The 18,464-nt window shown below is 48.1% G+C and overlaps 1 protein-coding gene across 1 annotated transcript in view; it reads right to left on the reverse strand.

Moving 5' to 3' along the window:
- Positions 1-2,937, reverse strand: part of LOC128347397 (procathepsin L-like) — a 26,960-nt gene extending 24,023 nt beyond the window's left edge. Inside the window, exon 1 of the mRNA XM_053301960.1 lies at positions 2,793-2,937. The gene's annotated coding sequence lies outside the window, so the exon portion shown is untranslated. The remainder of the gene's footprint in view (positions 1-2,792) is intronic.
- Between the last annotated feature and the right edge of the window lie 15,527 nt (positions 2,938-18,464).

Genomic DNA, 18,464 nt, shown 5'->3' on the forward strand with positions numbered 1-18,464 from the left:
GTAGCAAAATAACATCCCCCGCGTCTGACGTCAGACATGAGGGAGTGTCTGGGGCGGCAAGGCGTGGCCCCCTGGGAGTGGCGGCCTGGGTTCTTTGAACCCGTTGGCCCAATGGTGGCTCTGCCCCTGAGGAAAGCTCAGTGCTTGGAGTTGGGGCTCAGAGGCAGCTCCCAAGAGGCAGAAGCATGCCAGAGATGGCAGAAATCAGCCCTGGGACACCTGCTGCACCAGTCGCTCCGGCAGGCACCAGGGCATGTTTCACACAGGGCTTTTAGCTCACATCTCCTCCAGAATGGAGGTGTGTGCATTGACATATCGGCCAGGTTTACCCCGAAGTCCCTATGAGCTATTGGGGAGCACTCCAGATACAATTTGGGTTTTTTATTTGACATTAGAGCATAGCCCGATTTATATCCAGTTTTTTTTTTAAAAAATCACTTTTTGCATCAGTTTATTTGGGGGAGGGTGTGAAAATTCGAACTCACAGTAAAGCCTCACAGTAAGTCCCTGGAGGCTGTAAAGGTCTTGCTCAGAGTCACAGAGAACCAGATGAGAAGCTGGCAAAGCAGGCAACTGGGAGTAGACGTGCCAGGGTGCTTTCCAGATTGTGCTGGAAGTGGTGCAGAATCCTACAATTAACCCTCACGTTCTGAAGTCACTTAGTTAGCAGTGTTAACAGTGCCGGATATACACCACTGAGGCTTTGAGGGGAGAAGGCAGAAAGGAGGGGGAGAAGCAGCAAACCGAAGGGGGAGATGCAGCAAATACCCGCCCCGCCCCAGGATCTGCACACAGGAAGCAGAGAGAGAGAGGTGGAGGGGGCTGGGTGGGGGTAGCCAAGGAGCTGCTGTGAGGGAGAAAAAGGAAATTTAAGAATGGAATTGGTGGCAGGGTTATTCCCAGCCCAAAAGTAAAAAGTTAAGAGTTAGTGGAAGAGCCAGCATGGTGTAGTGGCTAGAGTGCCAGACTAGGACCAGGAAGACCCGAGTTCAAATCCCCATTCAGCCATGAGATTGCTGGGTGACTCTGGGCCAGTCACTTCTCTCTCAGCCTAACCTACTTCACAGGGTTGTTGTGAGGAGAAACTCAAGTATGTAGTACACCGCTCTGGGCTCCTTGGAGGAAGAGCAGGATATAAAATGTAAAAAATAATAAATAATAAATAAAATAATAATCTCACCTCTAGAGGTGAAGGGATAAGGGGGGATTCATATGCAAATAGATTCTCTGCTTACTTGCTTTTGGGCCAGGCAGGCACAGAGGCAAACTCTTCTCAAACCTCAGAAAATCAGCTACTTTTCCATGACAGACATACAGCGCTGTAAGCCTGTTACGTCGTCAAGATAAGATCTGATGCTGTGAGAACAGCGACCTTATACAAGATGGTGGGTGTCCAAACCCAGTTTGTATGAACGCACACCATGCCTCTACGTTGCAGAGGAATGTTAAGAAGGCCCCTGGAAACCACCCAGGCAACTGATTGGCAGACTGAGTCCAAAGTCCAGGAGATCAGAGCGTGCAGGAAGCCGGGTAGCAGGAGCAAGGGGGCACAGAGCAGAGGAACTGTTGCTTCCAGAAAGCATGAGGAGAAATGGGAGGGTTTAAGTAGCCTGGGGGGGGTGGCATGTCCTTTCCTGCTTGCTGACGGTGCTGCCATGCAATCCCTCCTCACAAGTAGACCTTCTGAGCTGTTCCTCCTCCTCCTGAGAAGACCTGTTGGTGGAGAGATGTCCACCTAACCTGTAGGGTCTCTCGGTTTCACTGATGTCTGCCAGTTGGGGGACTGGGGTCGGGGGGGGGGGATTGTCCCATCGGGAGTTTGCAAGGTGAGAGGTTTAAGGATTGGGGCTGGGCTGCTAATTAGGTCCTGGGTGGAGATCTCCAGGGATGGGCAAGGCATCCAAGGGGCAGCAAGGGGGCGGAATTGCTCCCCTGCGTCAAGCCAATATCGCCGCGCTATTTGCTACTTGTGTTTTTCTGCTTACAAACTTTGTACGCAGGAATGTTACTAGGGGGTAGCCCATGGGGCACAGGCCCCCAGTGAATTGCCCAGAGCCCCAGATCTCATCAGCTGCCCCCCGCCCTCCATGATCTCTTCCAGTAAGCAAATGCAGCAGTGGAGGCACCCGAACAGAGCCTGGGACAGAGCACCTCTGCGGCTTCCACTCCCCAAGGTGCTATATTATAATAGGAGAGGCTTCAGAAACATAAGTCATCATTCATGGGGGTGGGATATGTGTGAGTTTAAATATCAAAAGCAGGGCTATGGGCCCGGGTCCTTTAAGTAGCTAGCTACACCCATGTTTGTTTGTATATATTTTGCCCCTCACATGTTCCCTGAAAAAGCCCTGTTATTTATTTGTTGTTTGTTTGTTTATTTATTTACATTTTCTATCCCGCTCTTCCTCCAAGGAGCCCAGAGCGGTGTACTACATACTTGAGTTTCTCCTCACCACAACCCTGCGAAGTAGGTTAGGCTGAGAGAGAAGTGACTGGTCCAGAGTCACCCAGCTAGTATTGTGGCTGAATGGGGATTTGAACTCAGGGTCTCCCCGCTCCTAGTCCAGCACTCTAACCACTACACCATGCTGGCTCTTTGTAGATGCCCATGGGGCCACCCCACCCTCTACATTTTGAGGGATATACCTTTCCAAAGCTTTTCACAAGCTCTGTCCCAACCTCTCCCATCTGTTCTTTATTCTTATGCTCCCAAACAGACTCAAAAATGGGCTTGCTTTTCTCTCTCTCAATCTCTCTCTCACTCACACACTCACACACACGGCACACCCTACCTCCGTTTTGCAGCAGGAGGACTTCAGACAAAGATCCTGGCTCTCTCTTGGGCCATCTGCCTCTCTAAGAGGAAACAGCACCTTTTATCCTGAGTGTTTCTGGTGAACTTCCTCTCTCGAATTCCTCCCAGAAAAGTGAGCCAGCTACACTTTCTGGAAGCAGCTTCAGACTTCAGCAAAAAAAGAAGGTAGCCAGATGGGGAGAAAAAGGAGAAGTCCCCTCTGTATTTGCACATGAGATTTAGACCAGCTTCTGTAAAAGTACAGAAAAACCACAGAGTATTTTTCAGGGTTGGAATGAGCCTTCTGAATCTCAGCTTCCGATTTGTTTTGTCTATAAACAAATAAAGAGGAAATTCTGAACTATTGTGACTGTGAAATGAGCGGAACGCCTGAGCCTTGCCTGGGGCAATCTTGGAAGTCTAGAGGAGTTTCTGGTGAAGTTTTCCAGAGGTCAGATGTTGCAGGCAGGGCACTTGGTGTGCCCCACAGAGAACCTTCACCCTCCCCATGACTAGCAGAGCAACTGATTGTAATGACATTAGGGTTGCCAACTGTCTCACACTGCGCGGGATCTCCTGACTTCCTGCAGGGAAATGTTCGCCCTGCTAGGGACTCAATTTCTCCCACTTTTGCCTTTTAAAAACTTTGTTCCCTTTAATTTTTAAAGTTGCTGCTGTGCGTCGGTGGCAGCGGAGTGGGACGGTCTCTGTGCACGCACAGAATCGGCTGGAACGGCTTCATTTGGGAGGAAGGCAGGTCAGGTAAGGGAGCTTTCACCGCCTTTTCTCCTTGCCTGAGTGACTCTGGGTCCAGCCCAGTCAGCTCACCTCTAGAGACCCCGACCAAATTCACAAAGTTTGGGAGGTGGGAGAGCTCTCGCCGCCATCTCACTCCGCACAGCAGCAGCCACCCACCTACCCACCCACCATGGTGCTGGTGACCACCACCAGGTAAGCGTGCCTGGAGGCTTCCTCCTGTCCTGGGGCCAAGACAAGCCCCCAGGGACGTAGCTAAGGGAGAGGGGGCCCATGCTCTCTGATCCCCCCCACCCCCGAGTGAGGGAGATAATGAAGAAAATAGGGATTGGTGGAACTGGAGGGCCCTCAGGAGCTGGAGGCCCGTGTTCTTTGAACCCTTTGGCTCAATTATAGCTATGCTCCTGCAAGCCGCGCCCCAGGGCCCAGCATCCCGTTTTCAGCCAACGCATTGTTGGCAACTCTACATGACGTCCATGTCAGTGTCTTCTGCAAGACACTGACGTGTACACTTAGAGTTGGAAGGTAACTTGGGGGCCTTTTGGCCCAACCCCCTGCTCATAAGGATATAAGAACAGCCCTGGTGGGCTGGTTCAGGTCCAAGACCTGTCTAGGCCAGCATCCTGTTTCACACATTGAAAGTGGCCCACCAGATGCCTCTGGGAAGCCCACAGGCAAGAGGTGAGGGCATGCCCTCTCCTCTCCTGCTGTTGCTCCCCTGCAACTGGTATTGAGAGGCCTCTTGCTGCCTCTGAGTCTGGAGGTGGCCCACAGCCACCAGACTAGTAGGCCTGTCCTCCATGAATTTGTCTAAGCTCCTTTTAAAGCCATCCAAGCTAGTGGCCATCACCACATCCCATGGCAGAGAATCCCTTAGATTAACTATGCACTGTGTGGAAAAGTACTTCCTTTTATTGGTCCTAAAATTCCTGGCCTTGGTTTCATGGGATAACCACCAGTCCTAGTGTTGTGAGGGAGGGAGAAAATTTTCTCTGTCCCCTGTCTCTACTCTGTGCATAATTTTATACACCTCTGTCATGTCTCCCTGTAGTCTCCTCTTTTCCGGGAAACGGCAGCAAACTGCCACAGCATCCCCGACAGATGTTGTACATCGCTGCCCAACCTCCAGTAAAGAAGAGCCCACCACTGTACAAGGCAGACTGTTCCACTACAGAACAGCTATTCCAGTTGAGAAATGCCTCTTGATCTTTCCTCTGAATTTGCTTCCTTGTAATTCATAACATGTGAGAGCTGGAGGGGATCTTGGAGGTCTTCTGGTCCAATGTCCTGTTCAGTGCAGGAAACCTCTGCAGCATCCCTTGACAGGTGGCCATCCAGGCTCTGTTTGAAAGCCAAAGGGACTCCCCTCCTATTTTTCTTAAATTTGACTCCCACACCCCACCGTTTTGCTTAGGGTCTTTTGCCACTTTAGGGATTGGATAAGCCCCATGAAAGATAAATAATAACCAGTCAAAGGTTCCCCCTTAAAAGCACACACACAACAACCACACAATATGGGGGCAGAAACAAATAAAGCATCCAAATGAAGATATTGAAATGAGGTTTCCCTTTTACAAATCACAGGGGTTTCATATTCGCTACTGTGTTTAATTCAGGCACAACTGTGGTCACAGTCTCCTTAAGCCCAACCCCCTCCCCCGATCCCCCGTTCTCCTCTTCCATTGGCCTAGGGCAGGCTGCTCAACTTTGGCCCCCAGCTGTTTTTGGACTACAACTCCCATAATCCCCAGCCAGAATGGCCAATAGCCAGGGATTATGGGAATTGTAGGCCAACGTCTGCAGGACTGCTGAAGTTGAGCAGCCCTGGCCTAGGAAAAGCCCCTGCTGCAGGCCTTTATTAAGATCCCTGACAAGGAGATGTTAATGAACCACTTAAATTTACCCACATTTCTTTGGTGCTTGAATTCTGTACGCATTGTACAACAAGTAATAATTCCTGAAGCTTTATTCTTTAACCACTTTATCTGGCTTTTTTCTCAGGCTTTTTCTTTAACCTCTTGATTCTTTAATCTCTTTTTCTCCCCTCGTTTTCTCAAATTCAAACGCTCCAGACAATGGTCCCCACCATCGCAAAAGCAGTATGAGGACAGAAACAAAAGCAATGTCCAAATGAAGATATTTTATGAGGAGGTTTCCCTTTTACATCCCATGCGGGTTTCATCGGGGTCACTGTCTTAAATTTGTGGCGACCCTTGGAGGTGGAATTTGAAGCCTACTCTGGGAAAAGAACAAGCGGATTCGGGAAGGTAAACAAGTTTTTCTGCACAAAACAACAACAAGCCTTTTTTCTTCAAACCAACAGGAGGAGGTGAGACTGAGGGGCTAGTTTCTCTTTAAGGGAGAAGTCCCAGTGTGTTCATCTGTGTTTGTTTTTTGCCAGGGCTACCATTTGCGGGTCTTGCTTTGGGGGTTCTGTAGTATTTAGTTATTGTTTCTCTCTGCCTGGAGAGGGACAGAGGGAAGGAGTCAACTAGGGCTGTAGTGAGTCACATCGGGTGGAAGGGCCCACATTCCTGTGAGCCACATTCCTGTTACCTGTTAACTCTAACTGGCTTCAGCCCATTCTCTATTTAAGGAGGCAGAGAGATTAGCGAACAGGGATAGCAAACCAAGCATTGGGGTTTTGTGGGGGGGTTAGCAAGGAAGTGTGAGGGGAAGCCTGGAACAAGTCCCCTTGATCACAAGAAGCCCAGTGGGGAAAGGAGGTAAGCACTACTCCCTCCTTCATATTCTTGGGGAAGGAAGTTTAAACTGTTTAATAGCTGACCATTATGGCTAAGACCTAACGTACTAATAAACAATTTCTAAATACTCTAAACAGCCAAAACAAAACCAGTTATGAAGATAGAAAGCCAGCAGGGGAAGGGACACTTCCTAGTGTATTGCACAGAGTGTTGCATGTATGACTATTTACTCCATGGGAAGAAGTCATGGGTGTGTGCTCAGTGCAAGGAGCTCCTGGCTCTCAGGGAACAAGTTCGTTCCCTAGAGACCCAGGTGGCAGATCTGGAGAATCTCAGAGAGGCACGCAGATGAGACTTTCAGGGACGTGGTAGAGACATCCCACTCCAAGGCTGATAGTTCCTCTGCTGTCAGGGAGAATGAAGGTCTTGGGGGAGGAGGACATCGGTCTGAGGAAGAGGGAAGTGCTCCTTTAGAAGGGACCCTTTCCGTGGATGATAAGCCCATATCCTCTTGCACAGGGGATACTCCACTGGGGGGTATGGACCTCCTTGTAGTGATTCAAGCATTAGAGGTATAGAGAGATGGATTTGTGACCCACATATCTACCGCATGGTGACGTGACTGTCTGGTGAGAAGGTTGTGAACATCACACAGCATCTAGAGAGGCTGTTGGGCAGTGCTGGGGAGGAACCAGCTATCGTGGTGCACATTAGCACCAACTATTTTGGGAAATGTAGTCGGGAGGTCCTGGAAGGCAAATTTAGGCTGATAGGTAGCATATTGATGTCCAGAACCCCACAAGGTAGCATTCCATGTGCAGGGTCAGCGAGACAGGTGGAGCTGAGGAGTCTCATTGCGTGAATGAGGCATTGGTGCCGGGAGGAGGGGTTTAGATTTGTTAGGCACTGGGATACATTTGGGGGCAAGCAAGGGCTGTACAAAAGGGATGGGCTGCCCTTGAACTAAGATGCAGCCAGACTGCTGGTGCTTAAAATAAAAAAGGTCACAGAACAGCTTTTAAAATGACACCTGGGGAATAGCTGACAGGAGCTGGGCAGTATCTAGTTAGGGTAAATGCCATCCCTTAAGCTGTGAGGGATTGCTTGCAAGAACATCTAGTATGGGAATATGAAGTTAGATCAGCACTCTGGTCATTACCAAGTTGGAAGGCTACAGGAATTGATGGAATAGCTACAGAAATACGGCAGGCAACAGAAGAAGAATCAGTCAAGGCTCTAACCAAACTATGCCAGCAAATTTGGAGAACAACACAGTGGCCAACAGATTGGAAGAGGTCAGTCTACATACTTATACCAAAGAAAGGAGACTTAACAGATTGCACAAACCATAGCACAATATCCTTAATTCCACATGCTAGCAAAATAATGCTCAGGATCATCCAACACAGATTAGAGCCCTATGTGGAAAGGGAAATGCCTGGTGTTCAAGCTGGTTTCAGAAAAGGCCAAGGAACAAGAGACATCATTGCTGATGCACGCTGGATAATTGAGAAAGCCAAAGAATACCAGAAAGATGTAAATATGTGCTTTATTGACTACAGAAAAACCTTCGATTGTGTCGACCATATCAAGTTGTGGAATATCCTTAGGAAAATGGGCATCCCAGAACACCTCATTGTTCTCATGAGAAACCTATACACAGGACAGGAAGTAACAGTCCAGACAGAACATGGTGAAACAGACTGGTTCCAGATCGGCAAAGGAGTAAGACAAGGCTGTCTACTTTCTCCCTCTTTATTCAATTTATGTGCTGAACATATACTGAGGGAAGCTGGATTGGAAGAAGATGAGCGTGGTTTTAAAGTTGGGGCAAGAAACATCAATAACCTGTGCTACGCTGATGACGCCACTCTGATAACAGAATACAGATGATCTGCAAGCTCTAGTAATGAAAGTCAAGGAGCATAGTGAAAAAATGAGACTACGACTAAATGTCAAGAAAACTAAACTAATGATAACGGGTACAGCAACCAGTCTCAGAATTGACAATGAAGACATTGAAGTGGTGGATAGCTTCTGCCTTTTAGGATTGACCGTCAACAGTAAAGGATCCAGCCGTCAAGAAATACGCAGCAGACTAGCACTTGGTAGGGTTGCAATGAGGGCCTTAGAAAGGATATTTAGATGCCGTGACATATCTACACCTACAAAGATTAGAATCGTTCAGACAATGGTTTTCCCCGTGACACTCTATGGATGCAAAAGCTGGACTTCGAAGAAGCAAGATAGAAAAAGCATTGATGCTTTTGAACTTTGTTGCTAGAGAAGACTTTTGAGGATACCATGTGCAGCCAGGAAAACAAACGAATGGATCATAGAACAATTCAATCCAGAATTTTCACTTGAGGCACAAATGACCAGGTTCATATTATCATACTCGGATATATTATGCAAAGATCCAGCTCCCTTGAGAAGTCCATAATGCTGGGAAAAGTTGAAGGAAAGAGAAGAGGACGACCAGCAGCAAGGTGGATGGACTTGATCGCAACAGCAATGAATGTACCACGGAGAGACCTTAAAGGCCAAGTTGAAGACAGAACATCCTGGAGAGAATCTATGTGGTTGCTAAGAGTCGACACCGACTTGACGGCACTCAATCAATCAATCAATCAATCAAGGTGTCAAGGTGTAAAAGATTCAGATAAAACAGAAGGGGACAGAGCAGAACCACATAAAGAGCAGACAGAAGGATGTGCTAGATGGTCAAAGACATCAAAGAGCCAAAAGATTAATAGCACACAACAGGTAAGAGATCCAGCATATAGGTGCTTATATGCCAATGGCAGAAGCCTCCGAGCCAAAATGGGCGAGCTGGGTTGCTTGGTTGCTAACACAGAAATAGTTATAGTGGGCATAACAGAAACATGGTGGAAAAGTGAGAACCAGTGGGACACTGTTACCCTGGATATAAACTCTATAGAAAGGACAAGGAGGGGCACCTTAGAGGTGGAATAGCACTGCATGTTGAAGAAGGGATAGAATCTAACAAGCTAGAAAACCTGAGGGGACCAGCATCCTCCACAGAAACCCTGTGGATGACAATACAAAACCTGAAAGGAAATGTGCTACTGGGGATGTGCTATCGCCCTCCGGATCAAAAAGCTGACAGTGACTGGGAGTTGCAGCAAGAAATCAAGGAGGCGTCAAGGAGAGGCAGGGCTGTAATAATGGGTGACTTCAATTACCCGCACATAGACTGGGTAAATTCACAGTCAGGTAATGACAAAGAGGTCAAATTTCTAGATATGCTAAATGACTGTGCCCTAGAACAGTTGGTCTCGGAAACGACCAGAGAGAAGACGACCTTGGACTTATTCCTGAGTGGCACCCAGGACCGGTGCATGATGTCAGTGTCACGGACCCTTTAGGGAATAGTGATCATCATGTGATCAAATTCAGCAGGGAATCACCAAGGAAGTCTAACACAGACAATTTGAATTTCAGAAGAGGAAACTTCTCTAAAATGAGGAGTTTGGTGAAAAGAAAACTGAAAGGGAAAATCAGAAGAAAGAGAGAAATTCTTCTCCCTCTCACATGACACTAGAACGAGGGGTCATCCCATGAAATTGATTGCCAGGAAATCTAGGACCAACAGACGGAAGTTCTGTTTCACACAATGCATAATCAACTTGTGGAATTCTCTGCCACAGCATGTGGTGACAGCCAACAACCCTGGATAGCTTTAAGAGGCGTTTGGATAACTTCATGGAGGAAAGGTCATGGAGGGCTATAGGCCACCTCCAGCCTCAAAGGCAGGATGCCTCTGAATACCAGTTGCAGGGGAGTAACAGCAGGAGGGAGGGCATGCCCTCAGCTATTGCCTGTGGGCTCCCAAGAGGCATCTGGTGGGCCACTGTGTGAAACAGGATGCTGGACTGGATGGGCCTCCTTGAGCCTGATCCAGCAGGGCTGTGCTTATGTTCTTTTGACCCTCCCTTCAAGCACAACCCAACCAACTCCCAGATTCCTCCTCCTCTATTTATTTTCTTGCCTATTAGGTTTAAATTTAAGTATTTGGTAGAATGTTTTGATGAAATATCATCCAAATGGAATGTCCACTTGGAGCTTCAAATAAACCAATGAGGTCATTCACATAATGAAAAACCGAGCACTTTCTCACGATCAGTGCGAAAGGGTTTGAGGGCAAACAGAGAGGAATCCTTGAAAAGCTTCTCTCCCTGCAGGCGATCCTTACTCCTGGTCTGGGCACAGAGATCGTGCGCCCAGACATGCAGCTGTCTCCTTGGGCAGTGCGGAGGGTCGGGAGTTGGGACACGTTGCCCCAGCCCCTGGGACTCCCATAATGCTTTGCACAGGTGCATTATGGGGAACTTCCCAAAGCCGGCCAGGAGCCCCACAATTTCCTAGCCCTGGCTGCAAGCAGTCGGGGCTGACAGATGATTGGAAAGACAAGGTTAAGGGAGGGCTTGTTCCCTTAACCTCATTTTGAAGGCGGGCTCTGGAGGAGGGTTTGCCGCCATACTGCCGCTGGGGACCACGCAGTTTCCAGCAGTTCTCATGAGCTGGCAAAACTAGGCTGGGCTTCCTTAGCCCAGTTTTTCGTGCGCATGAAAATAGGCTCACTGAGGTCATTCACACAATCAAAAAACACAGCTCCCAAACCTGTGTAGAACACAGTTTGAGATTGTGTGAATGGCCTCTACAACTCATTAATGGTTTTAACAGTTGGACGGTTTTGATTATTTTAACAGCTGGACGGTTTTGATTATTGTTAATTGTTCCGGTATTTAAACAGTTTTGCTTTCTGTAAGCCGCCTAGAGATCTTTCTGTTAAGTGGCACAGAAATGAAATGGGGCTGTTCACACATGCAGACAAAACTGGGCTAAGGAAGCCCAGCCCAGTTTTGCTTATGTGTGTGAACCCACGGAAGCTGTATGGCTCCCGTCAGTGGTGTGGCAGCAAACCCGCTTAGGGAGCCCACTGCTTAGCCCTAGCTTGGGGCACGAGGGCACCCAGAGACTGAGCTAATTTATTGTGTGTTAGTGTTGCACGGCTGTGCGTGGCACCTGCACGCCCCCAGCCAGTTCCAGAAGGATCCCTTTAATGCACCGCACTCTTGATTATAGGAGTTCCAGGGGCTGGGAAGATGCATCCCACATGATGGCCGGCTCCATGACTAAGCTGGCGGAGGGTGGGGGGAGCAGGGGCCGTGCGGCCCCCGCAAGCCCCAGTATGCCCTGCATGAGCGCGCAGGGCATACTGGGGAGACCCCCGAGCCGGGAGGCGGCTTCTCACCTCCCGGTCGGGGGTCTACTTGTGAGTAGGTGCAGCGCGAAACCGCGCTGTGGCTACTCACGAGCCTAAAAAGCAGGTTTGCTGGAGCGCTCGCTCCGCAAACCTGCTTTTTAGCAGGGGTTCTCGAGCGGGTTACCCGCTCGAGAACCACCGGGCTCGGCTGCAAGCCCGGTGGTTCTTACGACCAACAAAAATTGGGCTAGGATCTCCTAGCCCGATTTTTGTTGGTCGTGAGAATCGCCCCCAAAAATACTTTTAAAAAAATTGGCTTCCTGCCCTCTTCACATTTCTTTCCAGGATTGCCCGTTTCCTTCTCAATTTCCCCCCTTTGTTGTGGCTATTTCTCATCCTCCACCTAAGAGGGAAATTGATAACCTGCAACGGGTTTAGAGGAGGTTTATAAACTCTTTATTGAGTGGTGATCATACTATGACCCAAGGAGGGCATCCAGAATGCCCAGGAAATCAAGTCCTATCATGGTTGAAGGAGCTGGATATGTTTAGCTGGCAGGAAAGAAGGGGTGATCCGATGGCCCTCTTCAAATATATGAAAGGCTGTCGACAAGTATATGGAAGGCTATGGGATGCCACAGAAGGCAGAGCAGATGGGTTTTCTGTTGCTCCTGTGGGCAAAACTAGAACCAGTGTGTTGAGGTGACAAGGAAGCAGATTTAGGCTGGGCGAAAGAATTTTATTCTGGCTCTGTTGGACACCTCAGAGAATGTATGATCAGCATTGGTTACAGTCTCCTATTTAAAGTAGAAAAGGAGACATTTACACACATGGTTTGGTCATGTTCTATTATTGCTTCATTTTGTTCTGAAATTCATAAGATGGTCAGTAATAGTTAATAACAACTTTATTTGTTAGCTGCCCCATAAGAAATTGTTCTCTGGGGGGTTCACAACAGAGGAACCTACAATGAAAACAAACAATGAAAACACACAACACATTAATTCATAACAGCCAAAAAAGAAGAAAAGAAAATTCAAAATACAATGCAAAGCAGCTTAAAAACTCATTTTAAAATTAGTTAAAAATCAGAACAAATCTGAAAACAAATATATAAAACAAAGATTTGAACAAATCTTTAAAAGGTCTGGATGAACAAAAAGGTCTTTGCCTGGCATTGAAAAGAACAAAGTGACGAAGCCAGGTGAACCTCACTGGGGAGGCGATTCCATAAACAGGGTGCAACCACCGAAAAGGCCCTCTCCCCGGTAGCCACCTGCCTCACCTCATTTGGCAGAAGAACTTGGCAGAGATCTTTGACCCCTGTTAAGGACATTCATGCGCTTTTGATCAGCAACCTTTGCAGACTCCTGATGGGTCACTGGAGCTCAGCCTCTCTCACTTCATCATCCCCTTCAGTTCAAGATCACCTTCCACACCCTGCCCTGGGTCTGCCCTGGAGTAGCTGCCCTTGAGTAACAGTCAGGTGATGGGTTGGACATGACTGTGATTCCTGAGCAGTGGTCACTCTCCCCGTCACATTCTGGAGAGTTCCCCAAGTCCTAGAGAATCACATGCCGCTTGTTGCTCCTTCCCTTTGGCTTGGCTGGAGTCCTTTAGCATAACCCTCAGAGGCAATGTGCCATTTTGTCCATGGAACATACAAGCATACATGAAATGAAAATTTCCTTGGAGGTCTTCTAGTCTGACCCCTAATTCAGAGCTGGAACTGCTGTAGCATCCCCGACATGTGGCCATCTAGTCTCTGAGGTCATTCACACAATCAAAAACTTTGAGGCTATTCACACACACATGCAAAACCGGGCTAAGGGAGCCCAGCCTGGATTTGCACATGCATGTGAACCACCGGGATTGCGCCCAATCCTGGTGCATACACAGTGGCAAACCCACCTAAGTTGCCTCCCATTAAATCTATCTATCTATCTATCTATCTATCTATCTATCTATCTATCTATCTATCTATCTATCTATCTATCAACTTTGTACACCACCCCAAACTTTCATCTCTGGGCGATTAACAATAACATAAAACAAGTTAAAACATACAAAAAACTTAAAACAATTTAAACAATTTAAAAGTCAAAAACAGATTAAAATCGAAAAATTTAAAAAGCTGAAAAAGCTTGGGTGAAAAGCTGGGTTTTCAAATGCTTTTTAAAAATTGCCAGAGATGGGGAGGATCGTATTTCAATAGGGAGCGCATTCCACAATCTCGGGGCAGCAACTGAGAAGGCCCGTCTCTGTGTAGCCACCAAACGAGTTGGGGGCAACTGGAGACGGACCTCTCCAGATGACCTAGGGGTTCATGGCGAAGAAGATGTTCTTTTAAATACCCAGGGCCTAAACCGTTTAGGGCTTTATAGGTACCAGCACTTTGTATTTTGCTCGGAAACCTATTGGTAGCTAGTGTAGCTCTATCAGCAAAGGAGCAATATGGTCTCTCCAAGATGACCCAGAGACCAATCTGGCTGCAACATTCTGTACCAGCTGGAGTTTCCGGACTACGTACAAAGGCAGCCCTACATAGAGCACATTGCAGAAGTCAAGTCAGAAAAGTTAAAACGAATAAATGACAACAAAAATTAAGACATTGGTTAGAATAAATGACAGCAAAAAGTTAAAACATTACAACAATTTAAAATTTCAAAACAGTATTTTAAAACAACGTTTGAACAATTAAAACAGTATTTAATTAAAAGCCTGGGTGAACAGATGCATCTTTAAAGATGTTTTGAAAATTGTCACAATCTCAGAGGGATTGTGTGGATACTTTTGACTTCATAAGCAATAGAATAGTGGTGTGCATGGAACTGACTGAAGTGGTTTGGTTCGAACCCCTGGTTTGTGAACAGGAGTGTAGCAAGGCTGGAGGTAGCCCATGTGGGGCGGCCGCCGGGCCCCCCTAGCCCAGTGCCCCACATCTGACGTCAGATGCAGTGGCCCGGATAGCCATGCCCACACGTCTGATGTCAAGCGCGGCCGGAGCGACTCTCCCTGCCTTAAAGGATGCAGTGCGGTCTGATTTCTCTCCTAAACAGGGATGCGTGGCCCCGTTTGGAAGGGAGATCAATTGGCCCCGCAGGAAGTGTCACTCCGGCTGTGCTGCAATGTAGCATGGGCTGATTTCAGCTCTAAACAGGGCCGCACTATCCCATTTGGCACCAAAATAACACACCCGCATCTGACATCAGACATGGTGGGGTGGTTCTGGGGCTTCGCTCGTGGCCCCTGATTGGTGGCGGCCCGGGTTCATTGAACCCATTTGGCCAATGGTGCCTTTGCCCCTGTCTGTGAACTGGTTCATTAGAACCAGTGATGGTTCAGTTCATGCTGTTGAAACGGGTTGAACCGTTTGGCCCTGAAACTGCAACTACATGCAGCCTGTAGCACTTTTTTGTTGACCCAGAATCGATGGCAAGAAGCCCTAAAATTTTGTAAAAACAAACAGGAAGCCTACGCTTTCTCTCAGCTGGCATTAGAGAGAGACTGTTTTCTTTCTTTTCTTTTCTCTTTTTAGCACTTGTTGCTGCTGCTTCTAGCTGCTAATAACATTACTGGAGATGGAGAACACCGGAGAGCTGGTCTTGTGGTAGCAAGCATGACTTGTCCCCTTAACTAAGCAGGGTCTGCCCTGGTTGCATATGAAAGGGAGACTAGAAGTGTGAACACTGTAAGATATTCCCCTCAGGGGATGGAGCCGCTCTGGGAAGAGCATCTAGGTTCCAAGTTCCTTCCCTGATAGGAAGCATCTCCAGGATAGGGCTGAGAGAGACTCCTGCCTGCAACCTTGGAGAAGCCGCTGCTGGTCTGTGAAGATAATACTGAGCTAGATGGACCAATGGTCTGATTCAGTATATGGCAGCGTTCCTATGAGAGAAGTCGAAATCGTTGCTGATGGGGTGCGGGGAGGTGTAGAGGAGCTATTGACTCTTTAAAGCCATTAACTGGAAATCTGTCCCCTCCTTTCCTTTCTGTATGTGCCAAGGAATCCTTTTTTACTATAAATAATAGAAAAGAGAATTAAAGTCCCTGCTAATGGCTTGAAGTAGATCATATCTCTTCTCCCCGCACCCTGAAGTGGAAGTGGAGAGGCTAGAGAGCTGAAGCGAAACCCAGAGCTCTGCTGTCTACGATCCCGGGGAGGCGAAGGAGATTCTTCTGCATGGAGAAGTAAATGCTGCTTCCACTGCTTTTGATGTGTCTGAAGAAGCAGCCGCCGCAGCTGCTGCCAGCGGAAGTGAGAGATCCCTGGCAGCCGAGCCAAGCTCCCCATTCCCGCTTCACCGGTGCTATACTCTGCCTGCTCTCTGGCGGCTCTTCCAGTAGCACCGAGTGGCTTCTCCCTGTCTGACTCCATTCCAAAGAGAAACTTGAAAAGACAAGTGCTGGGGGCTAGAGTGCCTGTTTTTTTTGTCCCCAGGCACAATACCTTTTAGGAAAGAAACAGATTTATTTTTTCAAAAAAAACTATCATTGCTGCTGGAGCAGCCCCCCTCCCAATCTCCAGAGGAGGTGGCTAGAGAATTGGGGCTCTGAGACATATAGGTCCTCAATGCAAAGTTTTAAAATATTTTCAAGCGTAACAACCCTGCTCTTAACCTGTAGCCTAGGGTTGCCATATTCAAGCTTCGCAAATATTATGCAAATGATGCTGCAACTAATGTGCATTTTATTTATTTATTTGACAGATTTGTAGACTTTCCCCTCCTTCTCTGCCTTCCGATGTGATCCAATCCAGAGTAAAATCCGGGCAGGGCATTGGAAATCCGTGTAAATCCAAGTGGAATTTAGCAGCCGGGCGGAGGAGCCAAAATCTAGGGGATACCCCAGATTCCGGAGGACATGGCAACCCTACAGTAGCCTGCTGAGGGGGTTTCTTTCTGTTGCTTCTCTTTCACTTCCTAAGCAGCCTTATGATTCTGCAGCTGCTGGAATGGTCTATCCGAAACGGGAACCAGTTTTGATACTCTGTGCGTCAAACAGCCATCTGCAGCAGATTCAGATGCAGCAGCAGCAAAGGTGAAGGGTAACGTGTGCCTTCGAGTCTGTGTCGACTCCTGGTGACCACAGAGCCCTGAAGAGGGAGAGGATTGTCCAGCAGAAAATCCTGACCCGAATGTGGGGATTGCCTTCTCTCTGCCACATCTTGTTTGTAATGATCTCTCTATTGTGTTTCTTCTTATAGGTGCAGACCAACCGGAACAATGCCCTAGACCAGGGTTACTTAACCTTGGGCCCCCAGATGTTGTTGGACTACAACTCCCATCATCCTCAGCCACAAAGGCCATGTCTGGGGATGATGGGAGTTGTAGCCCAACAACATCTGGAAGCCCAAGGTTAAGAAACCCTACCCTAGACCCATCTGTACCACTGACCCAATGGTATGCTTAACTGTCTTCTTGTATTCATCTCTTTTTGATCTAGACCAGGGATTCTCAATGTTGCATCCCCAGATGTTATTGGACTGCAACTCCCATAATCCCCAGTCCCAATGGCCTTTGGTTGGGGATTATGGGAGTTGAAGTCCAATAACATCTGGGGACCCAATGTTGAGAATCCCTGCTCTAGACAAGAGTGGACCCAAAACAAGCAAGCTGCAAATGTGGAACATTCACCAGCGGAACTACCCACCACTGTGAAGAGGGATCCCATTTTCAAAGATTTATTTGTTTTCAGGAGGAGGAATTGTTTTCACATTCCCCAGTCATGTGAATTAAGTCCATTTCAGTCTTCCTTAATACAGAGCATGAACAGAAGGCACAGAATCTGAAGAACAATTTCAGGCCACATCACAGTGTTCAAAATGAATCATGCCCAAGAGCATGTGCTGGCTGATTTGCTGACATGCAACACCATCAATGGTGTGTGTGTGTGTGTGTATCCTTCTAGACCAGGTTTAGACAACCTTGGCTCTCCAGCTGTTGTTCAACTACAACTCCCATCATCCCCAGTCACAATTCATTTATTTCTTGGCCTCCTTCCCAAAATACAGTGTCTCAGTGCTCATAATTTCAGGGGCCTGTTGTGTAGGCCTCACCTCAGCAACCTCTGTTGCGGGCACTGTCCCTCCCAGCACCCCAGGAGATGAGAATGCGACAAATATTTTTATACTTTCAACAACGAAAATTATGTTTTGGTTTTCAACAAAGGTTCCAAAGCAGTTTACATAGATAGAAACACATACATCCATACATAAAATGGGTCCCTGTCCCCAAAGGGCTCACAATCTAAAGCAGAAACATGATTGACACCAGCAGCAGCCACTGGAGGGAGGCTGTGCTGGGGATGGAGAGGGTGCTTTCCCCAGTTGCTTGGATATAGAGAGGTGTGGCTGGAGCCCTTTGAACTGGCACCAGTCACAATGCAGTGTCATTCTGAACAGTGGCAGCTCAAGGCCTCTGTGAGTCTAAGTGCCAAACGCTGCCTGCCCGCCTACCCCCATTGTGTGTATACCCCTCTCCTCTTAAAAGCTGGGGCAGAGAGATATCTTGCCATCACCTCACTGGTGCCCAAGTAATCTGCTGCCTGAGGCTACAGCCTCACCTCGCCTCATGGAAGGGCCGCCGCTAATTCTGAGGGAACTTCTCGGCAAAATAGAGATGGACAAATCTATATATATAATTTTCTAAGGTGTACCCATAGCTAATCCCATGCGTGGCAGCTCTCATGAGAGTTCTTGAGTGAGCAGCCAGGGGCAGCGGAGAGGAAGCAGTGGGCAGTAGCAGCAACTGGCCAGGCGGAGAGAGAAAACAGCCAGCAGGCCATCCTCCTCACAAGGAGACCAGCCAAGCAGGCAGCGGAGAGGGTGGCGCAGCCTCCTTCTCTGGGTCTGCCTGCCAGCCAAATGGCAGATTGAATGGGCCCCAGTGCGACCCCAGACCCACAGCTGCCGGGCGAGTGGTGAGCAGGTGGCGGGGGGAGGAAGGGGCGAGCGGGGGCTGAGTGCACTAGCGCACAGA

Source organism: Hemicordylus capensis, chromosome 2 (assembly GCF_027244095.1).
Source record: "Hemicordylus capensis ecotype Gifberg chromosome 2, rHemCap1.1.pri, whole genome shotgun sequence".
In the NCBI taxonomy this organism is placed as follows: Eukaryota; Metazoa; Chordata; class Lepidosauria; order Squamata; family Cordylidae; genus Hemicordylus; species Hemicordylus capensis.